This window comes from Equus przewalskii, chromosome 21 (genome assembly GCF_037783145.1).
Source record: "Equus przewalskii isolate Varuska chromosome 21, EquPr2, whole genome shotgun sequence".
NCBI classification, from domain to species: domain Eukaryota; kingdom Metazoa; phylum Chordata; class Mammalia; order Perissodactyla; family Equidae; genus Equus; species Equus przewalskii.
Window position 1 is genome coordinate 36,861,006 of NC_091851.1, and position 21,473 is coordinate 36,882,478.

At 55.4% G+C, this 21,473-nt stretch overlaps 1 long non-coding RNA gene across 2 annotated transcripts; it reads left to right on the plus strand.

Annotated features, from left to right (window-relative positions):
• Positions 1 to 12,872: 12,872 nt before the first annotated feature.
• Positions 12,873 to 16,196, plus strand: LOC139078135 (uncharacterized). 2 transcript variants are annotated; one of them, XR_011530934.1, is made up of 4 exons: positions 12,904 to 13,123; positions 13,415 to 13,602; positions 14,404 to 14,756; positions 15,154 to 16,196. It is a non-coding gene; the product is annotated as an uncharacterized lncRNA (long non-coding RNA). The 2 variants fall into 2 exon arrangements; XR_011530933.1 differs by having other exon boundaries at positions 12,873 to 13,123; positions 14,404 to 15,180.
• Positions 16,197 to 21,473: the final 5,277 nt, after the last annotated feature.

A 21,473-nucleotide genomic window follows, 5' to 3' on the forward strand; every position in this document is an offset into this window, starting at 1 on the left:
GAAAATAAAGAGTGTGATCCTCCAGGGACCAACGGGGAGCACGGGGGCAGCCAGTGAGGACAGGAGGGTTGTGGAAGGGGGTCCCTGGGGAGGTGACACTGAAGGAAACACATCAGCCCACCCACCCCTAGACATCTGCCTCCAGCTCAGACCCCCTGTCGTAGCCCCAGGTGCTGAGCTCCAGGCGCCACCCTGATGTCTCCCCCGAGGTCCATCCTGCCCCGGGTCCACGAGGCTGAAGAGAAGCTCCTGTTTCTCTTGCCCAAACCTGCCCTCCCCTCCCTCCGTCTTCCCCAGCTCAGTCCGTGGCTGCGCTATTTACTGAAAGACAGAAGGAGCCAGGGTGGGAAGAGCCAGGGAAGGAGCATTCCAGAGGGAGCCGCCAGTGCAAAGGCCCTGAGGCAGGGAATCTCTTCCTGTAGTGGAGGAACGGAAAGGAGGCCAGGGCATGCCTGCCTTCAAGGAGGGAGCCAGGTGACCCACCACCCCGACACCACCCTCCCCAGCCTCCTGCTGGCTGGACCAGAGCCAAAGCCAGAGGCCAGACAGCCCTGTGGTGTGGGCCACCTCATCAGCCTTGCAGGTCACAGGGCAGGGTAAGCTGGAAGAGTTGATGTGAGGACAGAGGGAAGACGTGTGGCCAGGCCTGCGGCCAAGGCCAGGGCTCTGGTGCTCATCATGAGTCAGGTGGGGAGCCATGGAGGGGACGAGCAGAGAGGTGACCAGATTAGATTAACTCTTTAAAGTGTCCTCTCACTGCTCTGGAGACCGCAGGCTGTGGATCCTGGTGGAAGCGGGAGGCTGGTAGGGAGGCATCTGCTGTGGTCCAGGGGGTGGTGACATAGCTCCGGCTGAGTGGGGGCAGGGGAGGGAGGGGGCACTGCCGTCCCAGAGTCAAAGCAGAGAAGCCACACCCAGGGACTCCAGGTGCACGAGGACCAGGGATGGCGCTCAGGTTGAACAAGCAGGGGGTGGCTCTGTCCACACATAGCAACAGCCCGGACACCTGAACAGAGGGGGACTTCAGGCATTGTGAGCCCGAGGGGGTCAGAGCCTCGCCCTGGAAACCCCTGAGAACTCCAGCTCTGGCCGCAGCAAGAGAGACAGGAGCGATGAGTGAGGCGCCCAGGAATGCCCGGGGCTGGGGTCTGATATCCTCCCATCTCCTTCCTCCTGCCCATCAGGAGGACTCGCCCTGGGCCGGCTGTCCCCACATCTCGCTCCTCCCCGTCCATCAGGAGGACTCGCCCTGGGCCGGCTGTCCCCACATCTCGCTCCTCCCCGTCCATCAGGAGGATGGCCCGCGGCGGGGACAGCTGTTGGCTGAGAATCAAGGGCTCCTCCAAGTCCACCTTCCACGCCGCCAGCCCCGAGCGTCCAGTAAAACTGCTGGGACTGAGTGAGACGCGGCCTCCAGGGGACGGCTGGCCGGGCCCCGCTCAGCCCCAGGCCCAGGCAGCCTGGCAGAGGGCCCGGCTGCAGGAAGGAGACCAGCTGCGGCGTGTCCTGGAGCAGCCCGTCCACCCGAAGCCCCGTCCAGCTCCACTACTCGCAGGTAGGTGACCTGGAGGAGTGACTCCCCCTCTGGGACTCAGTCTCCCCATCTGTAAAGCTCCATCACCAGAGCTCCTCGCAGCCACCAGGGACTCAGCTCCAGCTGGTGGAGCAGAGGGAGGAGGGGGTCGAGGGGAATCTGCCCTGGGAGCTCTGGGAGGACCAGAGAGGCTGGCCTGGAGGTTGCACAGGTGGCAAGAACGCCCGGCGTCCCCGGCAGGACTGCTCCCAGGGACCCGACGCTGCTGCCTATGGGCACAGACGCCCCAGCCTGCACTTGACCCTGGGCCCGGGGTCAACAGTGGAGACTCCTCACCACCCTCAGTCCATGTGGCTTCATCCTCTCCTGTGCACGAGGTTGTCATGTGACCCACGCCTGGGCCAACGAGCATCATCCCTGGGGCTTTGCTGGACTCCCTGAGGGAGGTATCTGGTTTCTGCTGAAGTTGCTAAATTGGTGGATAGAAGCCTAGAGCTGCTGGGGACCAGTTTGCCCCCAACTGGAAGAGCCTGTCTGAGAATTTCCTCAATGCAGGGGAAAGCAGAGCTGAGAAATGGAGAGAGGAGGCATCTTAACACTGTAGGAGCCCCTGGATGTAGCCCGGCCTGAAGCCATATGGTCAATGAGCAAAACTGAGCCAGGTATTCTGTGTTTCTTTGTTTGTTCTTGGTTTTGTTTTAGGCCAGTTTGATTTGAGCTCTGCCACTTGCAACCCAGAGACCAAGGAAGGAACTCCAAGGAAACACCTGTTATATTGCAGGAAGGTGTGGCATTAATTCCGAGAGTCAGGGACCTGGAGGTGAGGAAAGAAGAGTGTGAGAGATGAGGGTCCCTGGTCCTTTCCCACCAATATCCCTCGAGATGCTGGAATCCCACCATCAGCCACTAGAGGAATTGGGCTGGGGTGTGGGCTCGGCAGGAGGGGCCCTCCAGCGTCACCAGCCCCTCTCCTCCCAGAGGTAGGCAGACATCCTCCCCTGGGGCCCAGGCTCCCTGCCTGGAGTGAGTGCAGTGCAGCTTATGGGGAGGGGACGCCCAGATGCTGCCCTCACAGTCCCACCTTCTCTGAGCCAACAGCCCACCAGGGGCACCGGCCTCTGGCATCTTCCCTCTCACATCGGAGGAAACGCCGCTGGAGACGCGGGCAGAGCTGTGTGTTGGCACCAAACACACCTGAGAGCAGGACCGCCCTCTGCCTCCCGCGCTGTGTGACACAGGGCAGGCCCTTGCCCTCCGAGCCTCAGTGTGGCAGCCTGTGACACAGGACAATGGAAAGGTCCACCCTGCAGGGAGGGAGGCAATGTGTATAAAGCCCGGTACACAGCCGGTGCTTAGAAACCCTGTGCGTCCTAGTCCCCAGCAGAACGGCACGGGCAACGGTGCACAGGTAGAAACGGGTCTCCCCTCTGTCCTGAAATGAGGGGGACAGGAGGGCGAGGCAGGTGGGAATGTGTGCGGTGTGTGAAGGCAGACCTCACAGGCCACCCGTCCTGACTGTGGATTCCCAGTTCCTAGTAGGGGTGGATCTGGTGTAGGAATTCTCAGCTCGGTGGTCCCGAACCCCAGGGCTGTTCTGAGAATTGTGGGGGGATTTTTGATCATCATCATAATTGGGGGCCCGTGGACAAGCAGTGCTGTGGCCGGGGGCTCAGACATCATGTCCTCAGTACGTGGGACAGTTCTGTACCCCATCCAGCCGGCTTCCCACGCCCAGCGGACGGTCACGGAGCCGGAATCCCTCCCAGCTGGGGTCGTGGTTGGGTCTCCTCAGGAGCAGCCCTGCGTCCAGGACCCGAGGGACTCCGGCGTAGGCGTCGGGGAGGGAACACAGTGGACACCAAGGTGCGGACAGACACGTGACCTTGAGGGCCGGCACTCAGGCTGCAGGGCCCCGGGGAGATGGTCCAGGGCGATGCTGGCATCTGCGAGCCCCGGGCCGCTAACGCATGTGCACACACCCTTCCTCGTGTGCACTGAGGCCGCCCCTGGGGCCCGAGCTCCCTGGACGTCCCCCTGCAGCTCGTGAGCACCAGCCTCGGGGACAGAGAGCGTCTGAGGCGGAGGCGGGGGGCTGGGAGCACGCTGGTGCCCTAGGAAGGAAGGGGCGGGGGGCATGGGGCCAACAGGGTGACAACTGCTTCTGGGTTTACCCTCTTCCCGGGATTCTAGGATGCGCTGGAGTTTTAGGAAAGCATCTCCCGCTGACATTGAGGGCAGACCGTCCACCGGATGGAACACCCACCGCAACGCTCTCGTGGGGTCAGATCCCCGCAGGGCAGGCGGGCCAGTCTGCGGTTGTCGCCATGGCGGTCACTGTCCTGCGCTGCCGGCCTCGGTCCAGGGCCGGTGCGCTCAGGACTCGCACATGACAAACGCTCCATCAGAGCCAAGGACGTGTCGCTAGCATGGCTGCGTCTCACCTTTGCATAGCGGTCAGGGCCCTCACTGACCCCTGTGTGACAACGTGAGGCTACGACACGTCACTCGAGGACCGTCACTCGGAACCGTGAGGGAGCCGTTCCCAGGCGTTCCTCGTTTGCCGGCCTGCTTGGTGGGGTCTCCGTCCAGGATCTGAGCCACAGCATCGAGCGCGTCCTCCCCCAGCCCCCGACTCGCCCGGGAGGCTGAGAAGCAGCAGCGGGGCCGCGGTCCAGGCTGCCCGCAGAGCCTTCCTCCGGAGGAGCAGACAGCGCACGTGACAGGGGCCCCGAGAGCCCCCAGGCCTGGGGACCAGGGAGGCCTTCCCTGGGGAGGCGGAGCCCAGCAGAGCCCAGCTGCCGCCCTTCCCCTCCCCCTGGAGCAGCCCCTAGCCCTGAGGTGGGGACAGCAGCTGGAGGGGATGGGCGTTTCAGAGAGGAGCTGAGGCCACTGCTCCAGCGTGCAGGAAGCACAACTTTTGTTCTTTTCCTCGGCTTAGCGCAATCTCGGCTGCATTGGACCAGGTGGGTCAAGCCCAGATTCTGGATCCAGGACACCGGGTTGGCACCCACCTCCTCCCAGCAGTGTGACCTGGGCCACGTTCACTGGGGTGCTCCGTGCCTCGGTTCCCTCATCTGTGAAATGGGGCAATACTAGAATCCTTTCCTAGTGTTGCTGAGAGGATTAAAACACGTTCCCATGGAAACACTTAGAACAACGCCTGCGAGTTAGCTGTCTTTACTTCTCTTTTCTGCACAGATGCTGGAAACCTGACCTCAGGCAATTTGTTGCTGATCCTTCCCCTTTTCCGAGGATTTACCTGTTCCAGGTGACAGGCGGACCAACATGGTCCTCAGGCACCATCCCTCTGACCCGTCAGACTGGGTCCTGGGTGTTGGCTCCACGGTTGCCATGGAGACGCTCCTTGTGCCTGTCCCTCCTGGCCTGACCATTGGCTCTGCTACTTCAGTGACCCCTGGTGCTTGTGGAGGTCACCCCGTGGCTCCTGCACTGGGAGGGAGAAGCGCTCTCTGCCATCCTCACAGACTTGACTACTCAGGGCAGGGGTGGCAAATGCAGGTGCCTGAGGGGTGGGCTGGTGACCTGAGTGTGGGAACGGGCCGGTGGGGGCTGCAGGAGAGCACTGGCCGTGTGTCGGGGTGGCTGTTCCTCAGCTCTGACCACTTGTCCCGTGAGGGAAGCCATGCCCCGTCCGGCTTACTTTTGTGGTTTTGAATGAAGTTGGGGTTTTCGATGTGCAATAAACTGTAGTTTTTCTTTTAATAGTGGCAAAAAATACCATTTTAAAAAGCAGCGTGTGAAGGCAAGACTAAAAGGCACACAGATGGGAAAAGAAGAACTCAAACAGACCTTCTTTGCATTCATATGATTGTTTATATAGAAAATCCCAAGGAATGCAGACACACAAGAAAACCTCCCAGAAGTTGACAGTGAGATTAGCAAGGTCAACACACAAAAAGTCAAGCATATTTCTATACAATAGCAATGCACAATTAGAAAAACAATTTTAAATACCATTTAGGAGAGCTCTCCCAAGACGAAATACTTAAGCATAAACCTAACAAACATGCGTAAGATTTTATGCTTTAAATTATGAAACACTGATGAAAGAAATCAAAGACCTAAATAAGTGGAAAGACATACCATGTTTATGGATTGGAATACTCAACATAGTAAAGATGTCAATTCTCCCAAATTTATTTACAGATTTAACACAATATCGATCAAAATGCGAGAAGTTTTTTAAAGATAATATGTTTTTTTAAAGATAAACTAATTGTAAAACGGATAGGCAAAGGAACTAGAATAGCTAAAACAATTTTGAAGAGGAATAATAAGGTTTGAAGAATCACCACCCCATTTTAAGACTAACTATAAAGCTCTAATAATCAAGACAGTGTGGCATTGATGAAGAAATGGACACACGGATGAATGAAAGAGAACAGAGAGTCCGGATCAGACCCACACAAATACGGCCAATTGATTTTTGACAGAGTACAAAAACAAGTCAATGGAGAACAGATACTACACTCAATAGATGGTGTTGGAACAACCGGTCATGTCTATGAAAAAAAAAAATGGACCGCACTGTAAACCTCACATCGTGTGTTAAGATTAACTCAAAGTGGATCATAGATCTAAATGTAACAGAAAATTACAAAATCCCCTCACTTCCGATAGCTTGGTGGTTGGGAGTAAGGAATTAAGTTGAGAGGACAGGGTCAGGTTGGATGTCCTGCTCCCCCGAGTGTGTGGACCAGATTCAGTCCACAGGCTGACTCAGGATCATACTTGCGGGACTGGGATGTCACTGAGGTTGGGGACGGGGTCTGTTTCCTCCCTGTGTCCCCAGCACCCAGCACAGCCCCGGCCAGCAGTGAACACAGGCTGCCTCTGTGTGGCTCACCCCAGTGAGGGGTCTGCAGGCCTCATCCCCTCTCCCCACCTCCCCCATGCAACGCCCCCAGCAGCCCCAGGCATGAGTCTGCCCAGACCCAGAATCCCTGACCTTTAGGGGCTCAGGTGTCAATTGGGCCTGATCAGAGAGGGAGGGAGTGGGAGGGGCGGAGAGAGAAACAAAAGACAAGCAAGTGGAAAATACTCCAGGCCTGGAAGAGCACCCCTCCGCAGCTGTCGGGGCCGTGATGCCCGTGACAGCCTCCCCAGGCCCGGCTCCCACCACCAATTCAGCAGATGCTTACCGAGTGCCCACAGCCGGGCACCCAGGGTCAAGTCCAGCCTACGGATGTGTGAGAGGGGTGGAGGGGATTCAACACTTCAAACATTGGGTAAATAGGATGGAGAGCAGTCCCAAGTAAGTGGCACTGCCCAGCACGTGCCCACTGCATAAGCAGCCGCTCCAGCTGTGCCCTGTGGTCCTGGCCTCCTTCACCTGCAGACACTGGCACTCTCTGCTGTAACTGATGAGGCCCACGTCACAGCCACATTCAGAGACCTGCGTCCACCCACCAGCAGGGCATCCAGGAAGCCACGTCCCCCATGTCCCTTCCTACCACAGCCCTTGTCCTAAGAGCCCAGGTCTGAGAACCAGGCCCCTGCCGGAAGCTTCAGCTGACAGGGTATTGATCAGAGTGTCGGTCAAAGGGGCCTTGAACTGCCCAGGCTTCTCGCAAGGCCTCTGTGATCCTGGCTCCAGGAACCTGTGCTCCAGGGCCCAGCAGAGCAGCCCGGAGGCTTCTGCAGGAGGCAGGAGGGGCAGGTGGAGTGTGCGAAGAAGAGGACCCCAGGGGAGCCAAGACCTGGGTTCTGCTCTGCCACCAGCTGGGCCCCGAAAGCTGGCATTCTGACTTTTCAATCTCTATTATAGGTAATTAATAGGAGCCACAGTTCATTCTGTGATCTGCAAATGCCTGGAGGCCCTACAGGGTCCGGCCCCACTGTCGCTGTGGCTTCATCCCCTCCAGCTCCCCTGCTCGCTCTGGCAACCACAGCGGCCTCCTGCCTGATCTCGAACTTTGTGCCCAGCGCGGGCTGAGCTCGGCGCCCACAGCCCCGCGTCATCCTGCTAACAGGTCCCGGGGCACTGGCCCCACTCTAAGGGCTGCAGGCCCGGGCACAGCAGCTCACGCGGCCTAGAGCTGAGACTGCGGCCCCCGCCGGGGTCACTCCCTCTGCCTGCGCCCTCCCACCGCCCAGTTGACACCCCGGCCCTATCTGAAGCCACATGCCGGGTCCCGGGACCATGAGGGGCTCTGCCAGGTGTGGGATCCACCCCTCGCCTGTGATTGGCGGGGGGTGACCACGTCTGACCAATGGGTGCGAGGGGCGTGTCCTGGGCTCCTGGGAGAACTTTGTCTCCGGAAAACGATGCTGCTTGTAAGGCGGAACAAAGAAAACGAAACAAGAACCTGCGCACACACTTTTTTTGCCCGGACCCCTTCTTTCCTGCTTTGCACAGTGTCACCGGCCCGTGTCCCACCTCCCCGCACCTGCCCTGGCCCCGCCCCGTCACACCCTCCCCGCTCCCCGTCTCCCCATCACCGCAGTTCTCTCCACGCGGGGCGCGAGGGAGACTTCAAGCCCCGCTCAGGTCCCTGCTGTGCCGGGACATCCCGCTCCCATCTCGCTGGGAGTAGAAGCCCAACCCCCCTCGCCCGGGCCACGGCGCCGCAGGGGCCGACCTCGCCTCCCCCTCCTCTCCGCCCACGTGGCGCCCTCCACACCCGCCCTGCAGCTCCTCCCACTCCTGGCGGTGCCCACCGGGCCTTTGCCCTGCTCTGCGCTCCTCCTGGAGCCTCCGCCCGCCCCCGTATCTGCCTGGATCCTCCCCATTCCCAGGTCTCTGCTCACGGGTCCCCTTCCGCAGAGTCCCCTCGTCCTCCCTTGCTGACATAGCACCCATTACTCCCGGCCCCTTCCCCTGACATATTTTTCTTCCTAAGATTTATCCCGATCTAACGTTGTATTTTATATTTAATCATTTACTGGTTCAGTATCTGTCTCCTGTCTCTGAAATATACGCTCCGAGAGGGCAGGAATTTAAAGCTTTTTTTCCCCACTACTGAATTCACGCGGTTCCTAGAAACGGCACAGGCACTTAGCGGTCGATGGATAATTGCTGAGTAAGTGAATGGAAGGAGAGGATAGAGATGTGCAGCAGGATCTGATGGGCAGCACTGGCTAACACTCCTATAGAGCCCACTATGTGCTGCCACCTCTCGCAGGGCTCCACACCTCATTCATTCATTCATTCGCTCACTCACTCATTCATTATTTCACTCAAACACGTGTTTCCTGAGCACCTACTATGTACCAGCAACTATGTGGGCTCCAGGACTAAAGCCATGAGCAAAACATCAAAAATCCCTTTATTCAAGGACTTAGTTTCCATGGTGGAAGCCGGACAAAGAGTGAAAGAGAACTAAATCTCAGGGAGTGCTCGATGGTGGATTAAGTGCCATCAAGGGAAGTGAGGGGGAGGGGGAGAGGAGGTGGGGAGGGGCTGGACTGGGACTTTTAACGGGGTGGCCGGGACAGCTCACTCAGAAGCAGCTTTTGAGTCAAGACCTCAAGGAGCCTGTCGAATCCTCCCCACACCCTACAAGGGAGGGACCATCATCATCCTTATTTTCCATGGGAGAAAAGTGAGGCTCAGAGAGGTTCAGAAACTCGCCCACGGCCACACAGCTGGCGAGTAGCACAGCCGGTTCCAACCCCACAGTCTGGTTGTAACTCTGCTCCTCCAGGTCTCGTCCAGATCCTCGGGGGCTCTGGATCTGGGGGGTCCCAGGCTGTGTGTTCCCCCAGAGCTTTGGGGCACTTCCTCTTGGGGCCTCTCTCCCTCCACCCTCCCAACTTCCTGAGGAGCAGGAAGGGGAGACGCTGTACATGCAGCTAGAATTCAATTCAGTGTCAACTCTGGACCCTCATTTTCAGGGGATAATTCAATTACTTTTTAATCACAAACAGGATATCCGCATTCCCTCTGCGTGAGCTCCGGCCAGGGTCATGGGGTGGGGAGGGGGGGGCATGCCAGGGGCGGGGAGCTGCAGGAGCCACTGTCCAGGCCCTGCACGTCACGTCTGAGGGTGCAAGCGTGTGTGCAAATGACCCTCCTGCCCAGGCACCAGACAGCCCCCGAAGATGCTCCTGTGAGTTCTGCCTGATGTGGGCAGCTGTTCAGATATATATTTGTCCCCAACAGCCTGCCTCCTCTCCAACCCTTAAAACAGCTCAAAAAGGGAGCTGTGACAGAAGAGCCTGACATCAGAAGTTTCCACTAAAACAAGAAAAGGGAACCACTTTGAAGTCAGTCCTGGGATGCGGGCTGCAGAGAGGCATCTGCGGTGAGGCAGCAGGTCGTCCTGACCAGGGGCTTCTGGACCCAGCGGAGAGCGACCCCAGTGCTCGGGGTCCCTGCAGGAAGAGACACCTGCAGACTCTGCAGCGGCACTGACAGAGTTGGACCCATCCCGTCCTGCTCGCTCCCCGGGGGAGCCCCTCCCTGCACCCTCGTCCTGGGCCTCCTCTGGCTGGAGGGTCCCGGCATCCAGGTCAGGGGGGTCAGTACTGAAGAGTCTCCCAGGGCGGCAGTCTCCTGGCCACGAGCAGGTGCAGCCTGGGGACCGTCCCCAACACTCTGGCCTCCTAGGGGTTGAGGCAGCATGGCCTGCTGTGTAGACCTGGGAGCAGAGGGAGCTGGTTCAGAGGCTGCTCTGGGGCTGCCAGCTGAGAAGGGCTGAGGGCCCGCCGCCCAGGAGCAGCCTGGTTCTGGCGGGGAGGGGTGCATCTGAGCTGGGCCAAGCCCAGAACCCCCTCGGAGGGGTGGGCACAGATGGCGGCAGCAGCCCAGGACAGCCCTGCCCTTCCCGGCCCACCCTCTGCCTGAGCCGCCCAAAAAGCGCCTTCTGTTGCTTCCTTCCCCCCTTGACCCTCCGCCCCAGTGCCCCTCTGCTCCTGTCCAGGACATGTGGCTCTGAGCACCATGCGCTCCCGGGAGCAGATGGCAGCCCCCAGACCCCCAAGTCATGTGCCACCCGCCTTTCACATGAAAATGGCTGAGACAGCAAGACGGAGTCCGCCAAGCCAGCCTGGCCAGGCAGTGAGGATGCGAGGCCATGTCCACACCAGGTGCCTGGAGCAGCCCTGGACAACGGCCTGTGGTTGGCGCCTCTCCCTCCTGTGGCCTCCATCCCTCAGAGCCCTGTGCATCCTCTACCCTCAACAATTCCACCTGTTTTCTCCCCTCCCCCTGCTCTCTGAGGCCACAGGATGGGAACACCAGAGAGCCAGACTGTCCAGCAGCCCGGTGAGTGGGGGGTCTTCCATTTTAAAGCAACACCCAGACCCCCAAGGTGAAGAGCAGAGCAGGGCATTGCTGCTGGGACCAAGAGGAAACAGCCCCTGAGGGAAAGACTCCAGCCCTGGCACTCACAAGGCCTCCTCTGTGCCCTCACAAGACCCGGGGGCAGCGGAGAAGGGGGGGCGCCCCACTGTTCATTCCGTTGTTGACCCGTCCATTCAACAAATGCGCAGGGTGCTCCCCAGTCAGAAGGTGGGGGTGATAACAGTCCCTGCTCAAAGGTAGTTGGAGGCCTCATTCTCGAAGGTTCTGGGAGCTTCTGGCACGGCCTGGCTCAAAGGGTGTGGTCATCAGTGTGTCCTCTCAGGCCTGAGATCTCCCGGAAGCCAGTGGTGACCGGACTTCCCCGCCCACCTGCGCTATCTCGTCACTCTCTTATGTGTCCTGCTCACTCTCTGAAATAACCTTCTTTGTTTATTTGCTCATTCTGTCTTTTCCCCCCAGAATGTGAGCCTCATGAGAGCAGGGACTCTGCCATTCACGTTTGCTGCAGGATCCCCAGGCTCTGGAACAGCAAGTCCTGGCACAGAGTCAAGCTACAAAAGCGTTTGTTGAGTGAATGAATAGCTTAGGCCAGTGAATGGATGGAAGAACGAAAGAATAAATGAATGGGCTTTGCATGACCTTGGCCCTGCTCCTTGTCTGGACTCATTGCTACCATTCTCCCTGCACTTACTCCTGCCCCAGGCTGCCCCAGGACACTTGCTTTTCCTGCTCCTGGAACACTCTTCCCTGGTGTGGCTCATGTCCCGCCCCGCCCTCCTTCAGGCGTCTGTATGACGTCAGCATCCCAGGGCCTCTGACCACCTGGTCTGAAACTGCAGACCGGCCCTGACTCCTGCCATTTCCCATCCTCTCACCCCACTGGCTTTCTTTTCTCCGCAGCACTTAGTATCTTTTGCTATAAGAATAACGTCTCTGTTTTGTTTATCGGCTCTCACTCCCCACTGGAACGTCACTCCAGGAGGGCAGGGATTGGGGCCGTCTTATTGGCTGATCCTGCCCATGGTCTTAGAACAGCGAGCGGCTGGCACATCACAGATGACCAGTAAATACTTGCTGAATGAATGAACGATCGGGAGGTCAGACAAAGACGCTGGAGTAAGGGGGCTGGGGCAAGCAGAGAGGGCTTCCTGGAGGAGGGGACATGAGTCGGGACTGATGGGATTAAGAGAGGGAGAGAGTGGCTAGGAGAAAATTCCAGGTAGTATAAAGGATTCAAAACCAGAGGCAGTTTCGCGGGGCCTGGAGCTGGGCTGTCACGGGTATCGTCTTCCTTTTTGCTCCCCCTCAAATGCTTAGATCTTATGCTGTCTGACAAGGGTTATTTGAAAATTTATTCAATGTTTTATTCATCCTTAAATTCTTTAAAGCTGCAAATCAAACAGTCGAGGGGTTCTTTGCTAACCAAGTTCCAGGCCCCTGTGTTGCAAATAACTCTGCTCTTTTGCATACCAAGCAGACCTTTCTCTGTCCCTGGAAGATGAATTTCTCTGGCGTTCATTGCTCTAATTGCATCCACAGTGAGGTGGAGCAAACATCCTCTCTTCCGATTTGCATTATGCAAAACCTTAATCTCCTCAAGTTTCTGAAAGCACTGTGAATGATTCACGGCCTCTGGCCGGGATGAAACAGCTTGATCGACCAGTCCATGTAAATTAGATTTATTGGGGGAAAATAAAGGAGCCTTGATACTATAAGCTATGGGGAAATAACCCCCCCGAGTGTGGAGGCCCCGTAAATGTGCTTCCTAGGGAAACAAAATGGGGCAGTTGACCACACACGTATTGTTGGATTTATGTCCTTCGTTCAATTATCAGAATGAAAAGGACAATGGACTTCTGTTTCAGGCAAACTAGTCTGCTGTCAGGGTGGGGTGAGGCGGGGAGGCACTGGTCCTCTGTGAACTGGGGGCAATCTGGCCTGAGAAAGGCCCCTGGAAGGCGAGGCAGGAAAGCAGGATGCTCAGGGTCACAGCAAGCGCACCCGACAGAGATCTGACTTTGAAACCTAGCTGTGCACGTTCATTGCTTTGTGACATCAGACAGGTTACTTAACCCCTCTGGGCTTTAATGTCCTCCCTGTCACTGAGGATAACAAAACCTCCCAGACCAGGTGGTTGAGGATTAAATGCCGTTCTGAACAGAAGCTTTGTTGGGCACCTTCCGTGTGCAGGCTCTGATCTATGCTCTGGGGAAACAGCAGAGACCAAAATGGACAAGGCCCTAACTCAGGGTGCTTAGAGAGAACAGCCAGGAAAGACTTCTGTTGCCTGGGCCAGCTCAGACAACCCTAAGGCCTGTGAAGTGAGTGAAACAGCAAGTGACTTGGGAGAGGGACAGTAACATTAGCCGGATAACATGGTCAGACCCAAGACTGCAACAGTGGGCACGGGTGACAACAGCCCCTCTCAGATGCTGGTGTTGGTTGTTAGAGCCATAAATCCATGCAGATCTGGCCACCACCGCCCGCCAGCCATGGGTGTCCTGGGTTCTGGCGTCAGGTGTCAGGACTGAATGCAACCAAACATATTCATTAACAGATGTATTATTATTTTTACTACCATCGTTATTGTTATATTTGCTACCATTTTACAGATGAGGAAACTGAGCCTGAGCATGGAATTTACAATCAGCAAGACATTCCTACGTAATACACACCCTGTCATCCATCTCTAAATTCATCTGCCTGGAGATGAGTAAGAAAGGACCACCTTGCTCCTCTGACCGGTTCTTGAGCTATTGGCTGTCGGCTGAAAATTCGCTCTTCTAGGTGCTACTTTTTGGTACGGGTTCCGTCTTCGCAAATCACGTTTCGCCCTTGTTCCGCTCCCTGTTGGGCTTTGCTGATGCAGGGCACTGGGGGGAGACACGGAGGAGGGCAGGAGGGTTTGCTCTTTCCTGTCTGCTTCCTGTCCCTGTTTCGCGTCTTCTTCCTGTTTGTTTCACGGTCCCAGTCAATGTCACCTTAGTGCCCTCAAACATACCGGCACCCACCAGACAGTGCTGGATGGTTCTCAGCCCCACAGGGCGAGTTCTGCAAGCTCCCCCTTCCAGGCTGTTGTGTTAGCATTACAACCTCTTCCCTTTGTGCCCAAGCCCTAAAGTGGAAGCTGATTCCCTCAGTGGCCACCCTCGTGACACCTCAGTGCAGGGGTTGGCGAATTTTTTCTGGTCACATAGAAAGGGCCGCATAATAAGTAGTTTAAGCTTGCAGGCCATATGGCGTCTGTTGCAACTACTCAGCTCTGCCCTTGCAGTGTGAAAGCAGCTGTACACATCGTGTAGACAAATGGGCACGGCTGTGTGCCAATAAAACTTTATTTACAAAGACAGACAGCCCACCTGTGAACAACAGTGTGCCAGTCTCTGGCTTAGTGTTGTCTCTTTGCATTTCAAGTCTTCAATACCTAATTAACAATTATGTATATAGTCTTTTGATTGTTGTTAAAATAACTGGCATGGTTTGTGTCTCCTGAATGGATTCTCATTCATACAGACTGGAACCAAGATTATGGTTCACATTTGACTGACTAACTAAGGCTTTTAAGGTACTTGTTACTTTTTTTCCCATTGGGTCCAAACAGCAAAAGGTCAACCACGTCGTGGACCAGTGTGATGTCTGTTACAATGAAAACAAGATCAAGAATCTCTGAAGACTCTATTGTGGCAAAAAGCAGGAGAGCTGGCGCGGGCTTGAGGCAACACCGTGAGCAGTAAGAGCAAACTGCTTCCTACAGTCCTTGCAAATTGGTCTAGAAGAAATACAGCATCTGCCAGGTCAACAGCTACATACGAGGTGTCAGGGCGTTTGCTGAGATGCTCAAGCTAAGATAATGTGTCTGGAACGGCAGCTACGATTGAAGGCACCATCTGATTAGGTTGGTAGTAATCCACAGTCATTCTCCAAGAACCATCTGCCTCTGCGTAGGCCAAACAGGCAAGTTAAATGGAGACGTGATTGGACCCCCCAGCCCTGCGCCTTTCAAGTCTTTGAGGTGTCGCTAGTCTCTGCAGTTCACCCAAAAATCCTCTCCCGGCTAGGAAGGAAGTTACCATAGGGCTGCATTTAGGTCTTACTACTCTAATGGCTTTTTGTCCATGAGTCCATCCAGCTGCAAAGGAACTTGGGAAACAGCATGAGGTGGATCTACAGACCTACGGGTCCACTGTGATTTCAACTTGGGTCAAAATTCCATTTATTACCTGATCTCTCTAAAAACAATTAGACAAGAGGCCATTACTCGCCATTGTGGTGGTTCCCGGCCGCCAGATCTTTTTCTGTTATATAATTCCAATAACATTACAGTTCATTGCCCATCTATTTCATTTCTAAGAACACCATGATGAATAAGCCATGAAAAGGTTTCCTGAGACGTTCTGATTACCTCTTCGTTTCTCTTGGAAAATCTGGTAAGCAGCCCCATCTCGTCTTTGGGGGATAAATGCTGTCACTTGTCCTCATCCCCACTGACGTCTCCCATCTGGTGTCTCCCTCTGGCATCTCCCTCTGGCATCTCCACCATCACGTCTTGCCTACTGAGAACAGCTACTTATGGATTTTCAAGGACACAGGTGCCCCCTCACTACCATGTCCCTCGATGCCTTAGTGAACAGAGTGTCACCAGACCCTTTTGGAGCACGTGGTGCAGTAGAAGGAGTGGCTGCGTGTATCATTCGTGATAAAGTCACTCCAACATCCTGATGTCCCTAAGCCTTTGGGTTTCTTCCTTTGCATTTTGCAAGGAACATTCTGTTATCCCAACCTCATTAAATGAGGGCCGCCATTGAGACCAAGTGTGGTCACCAACCAAGTAAACAGCCCCTTCCAGCCTAGTGAGCTAACCATTAAATTAGAATCCCTACTAAGTGCGCCCGTATCAAAACTTCACCTTGACCCCGTGTGACATCCTGTCCTCCTTAGTCTGAGCCTCTCAGAATCTCTTCCTGCACGTTCTCCTGCCAATGCCACTCAGCAAAGTCCTGCAGTCACTTTGCTGCTTATGTTGCTTCCTCCCAGGTCAGACTTTGTTCTTGTCCCCCTGGAACGTGCTGATATCTGACCCTCGTTTAGTAGCAACAAGGGCGGTTGGGGTGGCGTTTGAGGGGCATAGGTAGCCGCTTGCGAGGAGACCTTGTCATAACCTTGTAGGGAGACCTTGCAGGAGGCTGCCTCTACTTAGTTCTACTTGCTTCTCTTTGGCTCCTCTTCCTTTATTTCGATGTTTGTGTGATTTCCAACGCCCACAATGAGAGCAGACACATAGTAGATGCACAATAAATATATTTGGGATGGATTAATAAAAACATTTTAAGGGTAAGGGCCAAGCATTTGGAATTCTATTTTATTTTTTAATTTGTAATAAAGCAACTGTCAAAATTTAGCCTCTGTCTCCAGTTAAACCTCCTTTAAACAGAAGACCCAGTTGTCCAGCTCCTCATAAGCCACATCTTGGGCTAATGAGAAGCCCCATAGGGCAGACTCAGGCCTGATGTCACCAAACCTTCACATCTGGAACATGATTCTTGGCATCCAATAGATGCTCAGTAAATGTCAGCTGGATAAATGAATGAATGAATGAACGTGGGGCATTGCCTCAAGAGGCCTCTTCCTGAACCATCCATCTTGGTTGGGTATTGGTCGCGCCTCGCCCACCCGCTGTCTTCTCTGCCTTGTGCTCAGAGATAGACTGATCTTTCATTCCCACCAGCGAATTCTCTCCCAGTCGTAACCTGATGCAGTTCTATGACCAACAGGTGGCAGGCCATGAGTGTGGTGGGTTCCACTATCACGTCTCAGGGCTAAAGGCAGACCCAGCCGTGCCTCAGTGGGCCTCTTTGAGCCCTGAGGCCTCTCCATGGAGCTCCTTCCCAGACACCCACTGTGACTCATGGCAGCTCAGGGGCTGTGCTCAGGCCATACGTTTGACTCCACGGGCGCCTCGCCCATAGCGACTCCTGGCTTTCAATCTCCACTCAACTCTGACGTGGTTCTGGCACCAGGAAGTCACGAGTTTCAGATCGCAGGCCCTCTTCCCAGCCCCAGGATGTGAATCTTGATGGATTCAAGCCAGTGGTGTCAATCCTGGTGGACTCAACGACCTCTCAAAAGAAGAAATATCCTTAATGACCTCTCTACCGCCCTGCAATGAAAGTCATAAATAATTTACCTACAACATCACATGTACTTAAAAATCCATTATAATGCTCTAAGTGGATTACAAAAAGGAAATAAAAGGAAAATAATTTGTCATAAAATCAGTCATATTTCAGTATGCAAATGAGCAGGCACAGACACGAGGAGACACGATGGATAGCTAGATCCTTGCCGACATCTGGAGAATAAGTTTGGGTGTGAGAGTAGGAGCAGAGTCGCCCCACAACAGAAGGGCAGAAAAATGAAAGAGACACTTGAATATCAATAGTGCATTCAGTACACATTAAAATCTCGCACACATATTTTGTTTTGATATAAAGTTGACATAGGTTCTAGGCTAAGATGATTAAAATGGCTCTTCACACATGTGAGTGCCCCGTCTGTCTTGTGTAGACTGTTCTACCCAATGTAGGATATTCACCATGCCTGGCCCCTCCCTCCTAAATGCCAGGAAGGTCGCCGATCATTGAGACAAGCCAAAACACCCCCTATTTCCAACGTGTCCCCAGGGGGTGTACCTCTTTGGTGGAGGACCACTGGCCACCCACCATCAGCCCATCTCCTCCGCTGGCAACTGGTCCAGGAGCAAGCACGGGATGCAATTGTGGCCGAAGGCACATGAGAGAAAATCTGCTGGGGCTTCTGGGAAAGGTTTCTGGTCCTCTAAAGAGGCAAAAGGAAGAAACACATCCCCTTCTCCTTCTGCCTCCCGGCGAGGTCGCATCGGATGCGATGCCTGGAGCTGCGCAGCCTTCCTGCAGCCGTCCGGGTGACAGCCTGTGAGGAGCAGACAGCTCAGCGGGGAGCTGGAAGGAACCTGGTCCTCGATGAGCCCGCCGAGCCGAGAGCTGCCTGGAAGACCCCCTGATTCCTTGGCTTACGAAGTAATAGACTGTCTCTATTACTTAGCTACTTGTTTGGGAGTGTTCTGTCTCTTGAAGCCAAAAATATCCCATCTGTGACAGGTAGGGACAGTTTTGCTCATTACCATAATCCCTTCTATTTGGTGGCAAAGACTGTAATTTACAAGGCACCAGAGCGACATTCATGTCATCTGAACCTGGCACCCCTGTCAGGTGGGGTCACGATCCCCATTCACAAATAGGAACATTGAGGCCAAGGAGGAGGGAGAGACTCCCCAGCGTGAGACCCACAGGCAGTGGCCGAGCTGGAACTTGGCCCTGGTCCTTGCTGAGTCCCCTGCAGAGCTCCCTGCCATCCCGCGCTGCACGCAGGAGGCCTTCTCGACTCTGTGACTTGATGCCTCCTCCAGGCCCCCAGGCCCTGAATCTCCACAGCCCCTCATCGCCGTCACTTTACACTCTCATTATTGGGGTGACTTCCCCAAATTACAAGCCTGAGTCTCTAACAGTCCTCATGAAAATATGCATATCTCATCTTGAAAGAACTAATACATATTCATTAGCACAAATAAGTTCTCTGTTGGTTCTCAGATGTGGCAGGCTTTGAAAGAAATGGGACATGCGACAGGGAAGTTTTGAGCTGAGTCTAGTCCTGGTACCAGAATGAGTTTTCATTCCTTCCTTCCTTCATCCTACCCTCGCTCACTCAGTGCACACTTAGCGAGCCCTGTGTTCTCGATACTGTGCTATCTCTTGGAGTCTCAGACTCGGGCCAGCCGCAGCCCTGCCCCTTGGAGCTGGCCTCCTAGTGGGAAGAGACAGCGGATACTCACGTGAGTAAGATGATCAGGGATCTGACAAACCCCATGAAGGAAACAGTACAGCACGATAGAACAGGAAGTGACTCCACAGGAGGCAGGGGCTCCCTCAGGCAAGGTGGTCAGCGAAGGCCCCCAGGGGGAGGAGCTAAGACCCACCTAATGGGACAGACCCCCCCTCCTACTGCAACGTGGGCCTCTGAGAAGGGCCCCTTGTGCCCGGGGAGGCTGGCCTCAGGAATGGGCAATGACGGGTAGAGCGGAAACCAGATAAAAAGGTGAAGCAAGAGGCCAGCGATGAGCCCCTCTGCCACTCTTCTGCGGGGGCTTGAAGTGTGGGAGCACCGTCGGACAAGACGGAAGCACCAAGGCAATCCGGAGCCAGGCTGAACCATCTGCACCCTGGGACCTTCTGCGCTCAAGCTGCCATGTCCTGCAGAAAGAGGACTCGAGAGTTCACTGTCTGAAGAGAGAAGCAATGAGAAACGTCGGCCACACCGGGCTCCCTCACCGTGTCTGGTCCCGGGGGCCCTGTGTTTGTTTACTCGGCCTCTGAGCGCTGCGGGCACTGACGGGGAGGTTTGTGTGAGCTTGGGAGGCTTGAGAAAGTCACACGCACATACACACATATACACATACACATACACATATATATGTACATCCACACACACATACACACCTGCACATATATATGAATACATCCACACACACATACAGGTACACACTACACATTCACATGCACACACGTATAGACACTATAGACACACATATACATACGTCCACACACATACATGTACACACATACACATTCACATGCACACATACACACATACAGACTCACATACACGCATACACTCACACATCCGTCAGTGAGACTATTATTTATTAATCGCTGTAATTAAGACAGAAGCCCTTTCTGCAGCAAACATTTCTCTCTGGGAATTCAGCCGTAGACAGAAGCACGATTCCTGCACAATCACACAAATCCCGTCTCCACCTCCTCGCAGGGCGAGTTTCGTGCTATCAGAGGGCTGATCTGGGGGAGGGGCCGAGGGAGAACCAGCACAAGCCCACCGAGGCCTTTACTGCTTAACCCGCTTCTGCACTGAGGGGACGCAGCCGGCCCAGCCCTCCTGCCCCGCGGGCTCGGACGGAGCAGGAGCGCATCGTCTCCGCAGATGATGCTCTGGGAGGCAGTCCCCGAGTTCTGGTTCCCTGGAGTCTCTGGAAGTCACTCGTGGTGTCCACCCTCCCAGCACATGCTGGTCCCTGTGGCTGTGGCCATGTGACCCGTTCTGGCCAATGAGCTGTGAGCACAGTGATGGCCTCGCCCACATGCTGGGTGCTTAACTGCCTGTGCGAGGCCCGTCCCCAGCTCGTCTTTTCCTGCCAGGCAGCGATGACCTCGGGGAGGGCAGCTGCTCCTTGACCCCGGCTTACAAGCGAGAGGACTGAGCAGAGCCCCAGCCACCTGCGTGGACCTGCGGTTTGAGCCAGAAGCCAGCCCGCCTGGGGGGCCTCTCAGCTTGGGAGGCTGGCTGTTACGAGCGTCACCCAGCCGACCCTGACTGTGTACCAGGTGTTCAAAATGAGCCCCACCCAGGAGAAGAACCGCCACCATCCCGAGAGCCCCCGTGTTCCCGCACTGTGCTCTTCATGTCATGTCATGTGTGTAACACAGGGTAAACGTGTGCGCGTGCTGCTCGTTGTCCTCCCCTTGACAGGAGGAAATAATACTACGGTACTCACTGAGCACTGAAATTTGCTAAGCACCTTAACATGATTCCTTCAAGCCTCACGGTAACCCTGGGAGGAAAGTGCTCTTAGTTATTCCCATCTTACAGAGGAGGACACTGAGGCTCAGGGTGCTCGTGCGTATACCCAGGACCACACAGCCAGGAGGCGGCAGAGTTGGCATCTGAACCAAGGCCCATCTGACTCCGCTTCCGGTTCATGCTGAAGCCACCCTGGGCAGTGGAGGCCACCCTGATGGCTGGGGGAGGAGGTGGGGCGCAGACACCCAGGGGTTGTGTCCTGCACCCTCTGCCACATCAACCCTGAGAGTGCCCAACGGGGACGCTGGTGTGAGAGCCGGGCACTGCCTCCACCCTGCAGGTCAGGCTGGCGCTGAGGTCAAGCCTCTGGGCAGGGGTTCTGCGCGTCACCAAACCCGTCCCCCACTTTGCCTTCAGCCGGGCAGCGTCCGCCCCTTCACCTCCCGCCTCCTCGCCTGGAACGGCCCATCTTCTGAGTAAACCGCATGGATTCCTAATTGGCTTCTCAGTCGACATCACGGCTGTTTTGGGAGCAGCATCCTCGCAAATGCTTCCCTGGAGCGTTCAGGTGGAAAACGCAGATAAACACAGTCTTTGTAAAATACACGGATGCAATCTGTCCCCAGGGCCCGAGCCTGTCACCAGCCCTGGGCCCCCCTTCCACAGAGGCTTGAATCTTAGACTGTTGGCATTTCCTCCAGATGAGGTGTGGAGAGTGGAAGAGAAACTGCAGGCTGTGCAGACGAATAACCCTCGCAGCATCCTGAGCGTTCCCGTGGCCCCGCCCCGATCAGAGCCTTCACCCGCGCTCACTCATCCCCCCACACCAGCCCGTGAAGAACACGCTGCTGTGAGCTCAGGCTACAGGCAGGGAAACTGAGGCACAGAATGCTCAAGTGGCTTCCCTGGGAATTTGAACCCAGGAAGTCTGTCCACAAAGCTTGCGCACTTACTCACGAGGCCCCACCCCACACCGTCACTGTCACCAGCCCTCCATCCCCGGCCACGTGCCTCAGAGCACCTGCATCTAGATTTTTCTTTAAA